This window comes from Hyperolius riggenbachi, chromosome 2, assembly GCF_040937935.1.
Source record: "Hyperolius riggenbachi isolate aHypRig1 chromosome 2, aHypRig1.pri, whole genome shotgun sequence".
Lineage (NCBI taxonomy): Eukaryota > Metazoa > Chordata > Amphibia > Anura > Hyperoliidae > Hyperolius > Hyperolius riggenbachi.
Window position 1 is genome coordinate 499,399,080 of NC_090647.1, and position 12,207 is coordinate 499,411,286.

Genomic DNA, 12,207 nt, shown 5'->3' on the forward strand with positions numbered 1-12,207 from the left:
GCCTTATGAGAGTATTGAGGAGTGTGAATGATAATGATATATATATATATATATATATATATATATATATATATATATATATATATATATATATATATTCCAGAAGTGGCTTAACTAAGGAGCTTGGGGTCCTAGTGTGAGTTTTAAATGAGGCCCCCAAGCACTCTATTGATATGGGGCCCCAAAGCTTACCAGAGAATTGTAACCCTCTTAGAGGGTCCCAAAAGTTTTGCTAATGTATTTATGTGTGTTAGGTAACTTTAGCATCTAAGGCTAAGTTTCGCCTTAGATGGCGCAGATGGGCAGAGCTAGAAAGGAGTAGCCGGAGGGAAGTGGTTTAGGCGAGTCAGAGTGCGCCAGTCGTGTGGAGTGGTGAGAGGAACTTAAGGAGTCAGGAGGCGGCAAAGAGAGCGTGGAGGAGGCCACGAGGAGAACGGCAGCTGCAGTCACCCCAGAGGCTAAGAGGGGACCCGGCGGCCACGCATTAACCATAGCCGAGCAGAGAGACAGCGGCAACCAGGCCAGACAGTGACCAGAGGCAGCGTACACAGAGCAAATCCGAGCTAGCCCGGACAGAAAGGAAATCCGGCAGTCAGATGAGTATGGGCCCTAGAGCCAACTACAACGTTACAGTGTGTGTTCAGTTAGTAGCCAGTGTTCAGCGGAGGATTGCTGAGATAGAAATATAGCAACCCAAATCTGGAGAGGCCAGGCCTGTTCATAGTGCTGTTACTAGAGACTGTCTGTGTGCAAAGGCCTTAAGGATACAGAGACATTGGACTTGATTCACAAAAAGAGTGCTAACTGATAGCACGTCAATTTTCGCGTGAATTTTCACATTTCGCACAATCGTGAATTTTCACGCACAATGATAAAAGTAATAAGGTGGATGAAGGAGGGCCCCAAGGGGATATCCTGGTCTATAAACCCTGGTGCGGTCACAACCTCTGCATCCCCTATTGCTACGTTACTGTTTTCCAGGTACATCCGCTGTGCATGTGTGCATCCTTCCATCAAGTCCTGCCCCGCTCTGACTACACCAATGGCACGCTCGCACGGCCGTATGGCGCAAATGGTGGTGCCGAACTGAATATAGAAATAAAAACGTAACGAGAATTTTAAAATTCTTAAGAAATCAAACATACTTACCTTTTATCAATGATCTCACGCCAATATCTACCTGAGGAGGATTCCCATTGGTCTGTTAAAAGACTTTCGAGGCCAAGTAATGAATCTATTTTTTGCTCACCTGGGGCTTCTTCCAGCCCCCAGCAGCCGTCTCAGTACCTCGCCAAAGCCCCGGTTCTCCTCCGTGTCCCTGCTGGCCGCCTACAATTATGGCGACCCATTGGCAGGGTCGGCTCTTCTGTGCCTACGCGGGCACCCATGTCCACGTCATCTGGCGTGTACTGCACCAGTGCACAACTACTGCAGTGGGCAGGTTGCCATCATTGCAGGTGGCCAGCGCAGACACGAAGGAGGACCGGGGCTGCGGCGAGGGACTGAGACGGCTGGGAGGGGCTGGAAGAAGCCCCAGCTGAGTAAAAAAATAGATTTATTTGGCCTCGGAAGTCCTTTAAAAGACACCCAAGACAAAATAAACTAATGAAATAAACTGTTGTAATGACTTTTTAAGATATTCCAGTTTTATGTTTAAATCTACTTTTTAAGTTTTACCTGTTTTAGCTATTTATTTATTTATTATTTATAATATTGTGCTCAATGACACATTCATTGACGTATGCCAGACCTAAAATCTATGAACTATAAAACCTTTGTATCTCTTTCCTGCTCTCAGAAGCCATTTTCTGCTAGGAAAGTGTTTTATAGTTGTCATTTCTTATCAGTGAGGGTCACACTGTAGTCACTTCCTGTCTGAGTCAGGACTGAGTCAGCCACTTACATACCTGATATTTAACCACTTGAGGACCTAGGGCTTTCTACCCCTTAAAGAGAACCTGTACTGAGTAAAAATATTTAAAATAAACACATGAGGAAACTTCAAATGAACATAGTTACCTTGCCATCAGTTCCTCTCAGAAGCTCACCATTTTCTTCTGACAATAATCCCTTCCAGTTCTCACAATATTTTGTCAGATCTGAAATATATCAGTTGCTATCAGTAAAATATCAGTTGCTGTCAGTTATAGCTGAGAGGAAAACTGATGTGTCCATGTTTCCCTATGGCTCAAGTGGGCGATGTTACAGTTTAACTGTGTGCTGACCAGAAAGCTGTTATGGGGTAGTGGCCATTTTCAAAATGGAGGCCGGAAAATTCCCTTGATCACAGTGAACAAACAGGACGCGGGAAAGGAGAAAGACACTAAGGGGTAGACTACATGGAAGGTAAGTATGACTTGTGTATGCTTATTGTGACTTTTAATTTTCAGTACAGGTTTTCTTTAAGGACCGGCCACTTTTTTTCCATTCAGACCACTGCAGCTTTCACGGTTTATTGCTCGCTCATACAACCTACCACCTAAATGAATTTTGGCTCCTTTTCTTGTCACTAATAAAGCTTTCTTTTGGTGCTATTTGATTGCTCCTGCGATTTTTACTTTTTATTATATTCAGCAAAAAGACATGAATTTTGGCAAAAAAATGATTTTTTTAACTTTCTGTGCTGACATTTTTCAAATAAAGTAAAATTTCTGTATACATGCAGCGCGTGTATGTGTGGACAAACATGTTTTGGATAAAAAAAAACCCATTCAGTGTATATTTATTGGTTTGGGTAAAAGTTATAGCGTTTACAAACTATGGTGCAAAAAGTGAATTTCATTTTCAAGCATCTATGACTTTTCTGACCCCCTGTCATGTTTCATGAGGGGCTAGAATTCCAGGATAGTATAAATACCCCCCAAATGACCCCATTTTGGAAAGAAGACATCCCAAAGTATTCACTGAGAGGCATAGTGAGTTCATAGAAGATATTTTTTGTCACAAGTAAACGGAAAATGACACTTTGTGACAAAAAAAAAAAAAAAAAGTTTCCATTTCTTCTAACTTGCGACAAAAAAAAATTGAAATCTGCCACGGACTCACCATGCCCCTCTCTGAATACCTTGAAGGGTCTACTTTCCAAAATGGGGTCATTTGTGGGGTGTGTTTACTGTCCTGACATTTTGGGGGTGCTAAATTGTAAGCACCCCTGTAAAGCCTAAAGGTGCTCATTGGACTTTGGGCCCCTCAGCGCAGTTAGGCTGCAAAAAAGTGCCACACATGTGGTATTGCCGTACTCAGGAGAAGTAGTATAATGTGTTTTGGGGTGTATTTTTACACATACCCATGCTGGGTGGGAGAAATATCTCTGTAAATGACAATTTGTTAATTTTTTTTACACACAATTGTCCATTTACAGAGGTATTTCTCCCACTCAGCATGGGTATGTGTAAAAATACACCCCAAAGCACATTCTACTACTTCTCCTGAGTACGGCGATACCACATGTGTGGCACTTTTTTACACCCCAAGTGCGCTAAGGGGCCCAAAGTCCAATGAGTACCTTTAGGATTTCACAGCTCATTTTGAGAAATTTCGTTTCAAGACTACTCCTCACGGTTTAGGGCCCCTAAAATGCCAGGGCAGTATAGGAACCCCACAAATGACCCCATTTTAGAAAGAAGACACCCCAAGGTATTCCGTTAGGAGTATGGTGAGTTCATAGAAGATTTTATTTTTTGTCACAAGTTAGCGGAAAATGACACTTTGTGAAAAAACACAATTGAAATCAATTTCCGCTAACTTGTGACAAAAAATAAAATCTTCTATGAACTCGCTATACTACTAACGGAATACCTTGGGGTGTCTTCTTTCTAAAATGGGGTCATTTGTGGGGATCCTATACTGCCCTGGCATTTTAGGGGCCCTAAACCGTGAGGAGTAGTCTTGAAACGAAATTTCTCAAAATGACCTGTGAAATCCTAAAGGTACTCATTGGACTTTGGGCCCTTTAGCGCAGTTAGGGTGCAAAAAAGTGCCACACGTGGTATCGCCGTACTCGGGAGAAGTAGTACAATGTGTTTTGGGGTGTATTTTACACATACCCATGCTGGGTAGGATAAATACCTCTGTAAATGGACAATTGTGTGTAAAAAAATCAAAAGATTGTCATTTACAGAGGTATTTCTCCCACCCAGCATGGGTATGTGTAAAAATACACCCCAAAACACATTATACTACTTCTCCCGAGTACGGCGATACCACATGTGTGGCACTTTTTTGCACCCTAACTGCGCTAAGGGGCCCAGACTCCAATGAGTACCTTTAGGATTTCACAGGTCATTTTGAGAAATTTCGTTTCAAGACTACTCCTCACGGTTTAGGGCCCCTAAAATGTCAGGGCAGTATAGGAACCCCACAAATGACCCCATTTTAGAAAGAAGACACCCCAAGGTATTCCGTTAGGAGTATGGTGAGTTCATAGATTTTATTTTTTGTCACAAGTTAGCGGAAAATGACACTTTGTGAAAAAACACAATTAAAATCAATTTCCGCTAACTTGTGACAAAAAAAAAATCTTCTATGAACTCGCTATACTACTAACGGAATACCTTGGGGTGTCTTCTTTCTAAAATGGGGTCATTTGTGGGGTTCCTATACTGCCCTGGCATTTTAGGGGCCCTAAACCGTGGAGAGTAGTCTTGAAACGAAATTTCTCAAAATGACCTGTGAAATCCTAAAGGTACTCATTGGACTTTGGGCCCTTTAGCGCAGTTAGGGTGCAAAAAAGTGCCACACATGTGGTATCGCCGTACTCGGGAGAAGTAGTACAATGTGTTTTGGGGTGTATTTTTACACATACCCATGCTGGGTGGGAGAAATACCTCTGTAAATGGACAATTGTGTGTAAAAAAATCAAAAGATTGTCATTTACAGAGGTATTTCTCCCACCCAGCATGGGTAGGTGTAAAAATACACCCCAAAACACATTATACTACTTCTCCCGAGTACGGCGATACCACATGTGTGGCACTTTTTTGCACCCTAACTGCGCTAAGGGGCCCAGAGTCCAATGAGTACCTTTAGGATTTCACAGGTCATTTTGAGAAATTTCGTTTCAAGACTACTCCTCACGGTTTAGGGCCCCTAAAATGCCAGGGCAGTATAGGAACCCCACAAATGACCCCATTTTAGAAAGAAGACACCCCAAGGTATTCCGTTAGGAGTATGGTGATTTCATAGAAGATTTTATTTTTTGTCACAAGTTAGCGGAAAATGACACTTTGTGAAAAAACACAATTAAAATCAATTTCCGCTAACTTGTGACAAAAAAAAAAAATCTTCTATGAACTCGCTATACTACTAACGGAATACCTTGGGGTATCTTTTTTCTAAAATGGGGTCATTTGTGGGGTTCCTATACTGCCCTGGCATTTTAGGGGCCCTGAACCGTGAGGAGTAGTCTTGAAACAAAATTTCTCAAAATGACCTGTGAAATCCTAAAGGTACTCATTGGACTTTGGGCCCTTTAGCGCAGTTAGGGTGCAAAAAAGTGCCACACATGTGGTATCGCCGTACTCAAGAGAAGTAGTATAATGTGTTTTGGGGTGTATTTTTACACATACCCATGCTGGGTGGGAGAAATACCTCTGTAAATGGACAATTGTGTGTAAAAAAATCAAAAGATTGTCATTTACAGAGGTATTTCTCCCACCCAGCATGGGTATGTGTAAAAATACACCCCAAAACACATTGCACTACTTCTCCCGAGTACGACGATACCACATGTGTGGCACTTTTTTGCACCCTAACTGCGCTAAGGGGCCCAGAGTCCAATGAGTACCTTTAGGCTTTACAGGAGTGCTCAAATTTTAGCACCCCGCCCACTTGCCAGGACAGTTAACAAACCCCACAAATGACCCCATTTTGGAAAGAATACACAACATGAGGGGAATGGTGAGGTCATTGAAAATTTTATTTTTTGTCACAAGTTAACGGAAAATGACACTTTGTTAAAAAAAAAATAAAAAAAAATTCTGCTAACTTGTGACAAAAACTAAAATCTTTTATGAACTCACCGTGCACCTCACATAATACTTTAGGGTGTCCTCTTTCCAAAATGGGGTCATTTTTGGAGTCTGTCCTGGCATTTTAGGGTCTCTGCAATCATTACATGTATGGCCAGTATTAGGAGTTTCTGCTATACTCCTTATATTGGGTATACAAGTAATGCACTCTGGGCTGAAAGGAAAAATGAACGGCAAACATACCTTGCTCCACATCAATGGCAGATCTTCCTCCACATCAATGGCAGTGATAACCTCAGGAGAGAGACACCCCGTGCCACCCTGCACTCAGGGTGAGCCACCAACTTATGTGACTGGGCCTCAGAACTTTAGTATACAGCATTATGCCTGTAGGATACAGCAATATGCCTGCCAATAGAGATGACTCTGTGTGGCATTAAAGCATCATCATAGGCCCAAATCACGTATAAACCGGGGGTCTCCACACTCAAGGGAAATTCAAACATGCCGTCTTATATCGCCAACCCAGGACAGATCAGCAATATTAAGCATGGAAACTGATCCTTCTTCCGACTTTTATGCTTACCCGTTTTTTTGGTTTTCAAGCTCACCTCTCCTCCACCTGGGACAATGTGCGAAAGACCACTGAGTGTGTGCCTACTCCTATGTCTGGAGTTCCCTAGGTTCTAATAGTGTACCTGCTCGAGGTACCTCTCAAAGCACTCCCCTATGCATAGGCCAGGCTGGTCAGGACAGCGGGGACAATAAAAACTGGTGTCATTCCTTCTTCCAGTCCTGCTGCAGACACGACAACGTTTTCTTCGGATGCGTTGACCTGGGGCACACGGAATCTGATAGGCGTAATGCCTACCATGCAGTCGGCTAGTTGCATCTGGGGGGGGGGGGGGGGGGGGCTGGCACCTCCTGGATACAGGATGTCCAGAATGATCTGTTCCTGAAATTGGAGGAAAGATCCAGTTCTCCCAGCCGTACTGTAGATAACAAAGCTGTTGTAAACTGCCAATTGAATCAGATAAAAAGACACTTTCTTATACCAGCGTCTTGTTTTCCAGGTAATTAAATAGGGCGCTAACCTCTGGTCATTGAAGTCCACCCCTCCCATGTTGACATTATATTCGTGGACGACAAGGGGCTTTTCAATGACCTTAGTTGCCCGTTGAATTTGGACTGTCGTGTCTGTGTGAATGGTGGACAGAAAGTAAACGTCCCTCTTGTCCCTCCATTTCACCGCGAGCAGGTCTTCAGTACGCAAGGCAGCCCTCTGCCCCCGTTCAAGTCTGGTGGTAACGAGCCGTTTCGGGAAGCCCTGGCGACTAGGCCGCGCAGTGCCACAGCATCGGATTCCTTCTAACTTTAAGTGCTGAAAGAGGGCCACACTTGTGTAATAATTGTCCACAAAAAGATGGTACCCCTTCTGGAACAAGGGTGACACCAAGTCCCACACAACCTTTCCACTGCTCCCCAGGTAGTCAGGGCATCCGACCGGCTCCAATTTTGAGTCTTTTCCCTTATAGACCCTAAAACGACATGTATAGCCTGTGGCCCTTTCACAGAGCTTATACAGTTTCACCCCATACCGGGCGCGCTTGCTTGGGATGTACTGTTTGATGCCAAGGCGCCCGGTAAAGCGTAAGAGGGACTCGTCTACGCAGATGTTCTGTTCAGGGATATAAGCAACTGCAAATGTTGAGGACAGGTGGTCTATGAGGGGCCGAATTTTGTGGAGCCGGTCATAAGCAGGGTCTCCCCTTTCATGACAGGTTTCGTCGTCGTTGAAGTGCAGGAAGCGCAGGATGGACTCAAATCGTGTCCTGGACATGGCAGCAGGGTACAAGGGAACATGATGTACTGGGTTCGTAGACCAATACGCCCGCAATACATTCTGTTTCATTAGTCCCAAGTGAAGGATAAGGGCCAAAAAGATTTTAATGTCGGAAACTTGGACTGGTTTCCACCCGAAAGGCTGGGCATACATGCTCTCCAGGTGCTCGGTGATGAATTGTGTGGCTTTATGGTTGGTCTCAACCACAATTAAGTCCAAGAGAACCTGGGTGATGAACAGCTGCAAAAAGTCTAGGGCCGTTCCTAGATGAGCTGTCGCCACCTGGACTCCAGACTGGGCGGTGAAAGGGGGCACTACGGGTGCGGCGGAATCAGGGGATTGCCAATCTGGTTGTGCCAGCACCTCTGGGAGTCTATGGGTACTATGGGCCCGTCTTCTTCTTGGTGGCTGCGACGGGGGTACTACTGCACTTGCCACCGTACCAGTTTCAACTTCCATGCTGACGCTCACCACTTCGCCAGGGTCTACAGAAGTACTGGTACCAAGTCCAGGAGATGCTGCGCTGCTGGTGCCTGCCTCACCAAGAAAATTATCAACAGCGCTAGCACCACCCTGCTGCCCTTGAGGCGGATCCTGCGCCACCTGCAGTCTAACGACTTGGGGTCTGGTACGCCTGGCTCTAGCCGGGACCATAGCCTCGTCATCACTTTCAGTCAGGGAACCACTGCTTTCTACAGGTTCAAATTCGGACCCGGAAGATTCGACGGATGATTCTTCCCAAAAGAACTCATCCGACTGGTCCATGTACCTGTATACCTCGTCATCGGAAAGCCCCCTTCTTGCCATTGTGGATTGCTAAATTTATGGGGTTTTCCTCCGAGACTACCCAGAAAAAAAGGAGCACCTACCTAGCAAAAAGGGAGTATTTGAGAGGTATTGGGGTTGGTGGGAAGTGGGGTCTCAGAGGCAATCAAACAATCACGGGACAATCAAATACAATTACAGCACAATCGACTCCAATCACAGCACAAGCAAATCTGATGCACTCGGAAGGTGGTGGTTGGGTGTGGTGGGGGGGGAGGGTGGGTTTGGGTGTGGTGGGGGGGGGAGGGTGGGGTTGGGTGTGGTGGGGGGGGAGGGGAGGGTTGGGTGTGGTGGGGGGGAGGGTAGGGTTGGGTGTGGTGGGGGGGAGGGTAGGGTTGGGTGTGGTGGGAAGTGGGGTCTCAGAGGCAATCAAACAATCAGGGGACAATCGAAGCCGATCACGGGACAATCAAATACAATCGCAGCACAATCGAATACAAGCGCAGCACAATCAAATCTGATGCACTCGGAAGGTGATGGGGGGTGGGGGTGGGGGTTGGTGGGAAGTGGGGTCTCAGAGGCAATCAAACAATCACGGGACAACCGAAGCAGATCACGGGACAATCAAATACAATCGCAGCACAATCGAATACAAGCGCAGCACAATCAAATCTGATGCACTTGGAAGGTGATGGGGGTGGGGGTGGTGGTGGGGTGGGGGTTGGTGGGAAGTGGGGTCTCAGAGGCAATCAAACAATCACGGGACAATCGAAGCAGATCACGGGACAATCAAATACAATCGCAGCACAATCGAATACAAGCGCAGCACAATCGATACAATCACAGCACAGTCAAATACAATGCACTTGGACGGTGATTAGGAAGGGGGGGGTCTGAGGGCGATTTGAGGGGGTGGGGGTTGATCAGGAGCCCGCACGGGGCAGACTGAGTCCTGATCTGATGAGAGGCAGACACAGGGGGTTACTGATCGCAGATCAGTTAGTGATCGCTGGGGAGGACAGATGTAAACAAACAGCAGGGGATGTAATCAGGAGGGGGGTATGAGGGCAATCGAGGGCCTGGGCAGGTGATCGGTTACCCCCGCGGGGCAGTTACGGTCTGCTCTGATGGGTGGGGGTGCTGAGGGGTGATGGACAGGTGATAGACAGGTGATCAGAGGGGGATCAGGGGGTAAGGTAGCTGTATACAGATGTATACAGTATACAGGGGGGTAGTCTGGGATGGGGTCTGGGGGTGATCTAAAGGTAGGGGGGGGGGATCAGGGGTGACTAGGAGGCAGTTAGGGACCTAAACTAAGGGGCAGCGTCGCTAGTTAGTGGCAGGTGGGGGGGGGGGGGGGTTTGCAGGGGTGCAAGGGTGCTAGGCAGGGGTCTGCTGGGGTGATCAGGGGGGGTATGAGGCCTGGGGTGGGTGATCAGGGGGGCTGTTAGGCAAAAAATGCTGTGTGTTGTCTACTTACAAAGTGCTTCCTCCTCGCTGGTGGTCTCTGCAACAATGAGACCACGAGGCGAGGAGGAAGCACGTATAAGGCACTTTGTTTACCTAACAAAGTGCCTTATACATCCTGATTGGCTGCAAATACAGATTCCTCCGCTCGCCGGCTCTGCTAAGTGGCCGGCGAGCAGAGGCAAAATGCCGGGCTTCCGACTCCCGGCGGAGGATCGCGTCACAGATGACGCGATCGCTCCGCCCATGCCCCTACAAGGACCGCCGCCATTTGTCTATACGGCGGTCCTTGCGGGGTGCACTTCCCGGCCGCCAATTGTATATACGGCGGTCGGGAAGAGGTTAACTCCTTCAGGAAGACAAAGAAAAAAAGGAACACAGCATAGTTATTTGTGTGCTAGGCACTGTATATACTTATGTCTATTGCATCATGTCATATGTCACCTCAGGTAAGGAAGCCCTGGCAGCCCATTTAATAACTTTTTGCCAGGGCAGTGCACCAGTTAGTTTACCCTGCTCTGCCGGCACCCCCACCACCGCCAACACGATAGTATAGCAAGTGCTGGCAGTGGAGTGTGACGGTGCAGTAGGTGCATGGAGGTTCAGTAAAGATCATCAATCATCTTACAGGATATTGGCAAGGCCGCTTTTAGCCAAAGGCATTCCAGGCCATTGCCTGGAGTACCATTGGTCCTGGGTAGCTTCATGCGCCTGGATTAAGCCCTGCCCAGACTGAAGCTGCCCCCCCCCCCCCCCAGGTGTTCGATCACCTGCTTCTGCTGTGTGTGCAACAGCAGGAAGTCTGTTGTCCTGAAAAGCATCAGCAGCATCGCCAGTCCCTGGAGAGCAGATATCACAAGGTCTAGATAGTGTAAGTTGCAGGCAGCCTCTACTGTGCCCTGCTGTACCACCTCTCCCCCATGTGCATCCCTCTGTCCCATCTTCTGTCCTCTTGTACTTCCTTCTGTTAGAGCCCGTTTCCACTGGCCACCGCGCGTGGCTGCAAGACGCGCGGTTGCACTTCCTGGTCAGCAAGAACGCTGACGAATCCCAGAAGCCGTGACATGCACAGCTATGAGATTCGCAGCCTCCCGCACGGAAACTGGCGGACATCCGCCGAATCGCTAAGGTAAGCGATTCAGATGGTGGCGCCATAGTTACCTATGGCAGAGTTTCCCTGCGCGCTTCGCCTGCGGGGAAACTTTCCGAATTTGGCCCGGTTTCCGCAGTAGTGGAAACAGGCCCTTACCCTTTGTGCCTCCTTCGCGCCTTCTTCAGTATTCCTGTGCCACCTCTGCCCTCATCCTGTGCCTCCTTCTGTCTTCTTCCTGTTCCTCCGTCTGTCGCCCTGTGCTCCTTCTGTCGCCCTTTGTGCTGCCTTCTGTCCCCGTTTCTGGTTTCCTCTCTCCCACTGTGCCTACTTCTGTCTCCCATTGCGCCACCTTCTTTCCCCTTTTGTGACTCTTTATGTCCCCATTGTGCCTCCTTCTATCCGTTTGTGGTTTCTTCTTTCCGTTTGTGGCTCCTTCTGTCTCTTTGTGCCTCCTTCATTCCCCTTGTGCTACCTCTGCCCCCCCTGTGCATCCCTCTGTGCCTCCTTCTGTCCTCCTTTGTGCCTCTGTGCTTTCTTCTGCCCCTTTTTTGCCTCCCTCTGTCCCCCTGTGCTGCTAGCTATCCCCATCCCCCTCCTGCACTCCCCCAGCCTAGTGTGTAAATGCAGAGTATAGCGCAGCAGAAGCTGTGCTCTCATCTCCAGCAATGTGCCTGTGTGACCATTCTGTCTCTCCCCTGCTCCCCTTCTAGTGCTGACATCTCACTCTCCTCATGTCAAATCTAATCACAGTACATGCGGTACTGGGCACTAGGCCAAGCAGTGAGCGGACAGGCGGGAATCACAGCATTGGACTCTGACGGAGAGGTGAGAGCACAGCTTCTGCTATACTCTGCTTGTACACACTGGTTGGGGGAGTGCAGAAAGGGAAAAGGATCAGTGAGTTTTTACCGCGGGGACTTCCTTTATTGGTTTGTATTCCCTTGTGTGCGTGGTTTTTTTTTTTTTGGGGGGGGTGGGGGGGGGGGGGGGGGGCGATACAGGGCTTGTTGCCTGGGGTGACAAAAAGGCCTAGAAAATGGCCCTGTGGATGCCCAACCCTAATCTAAGAC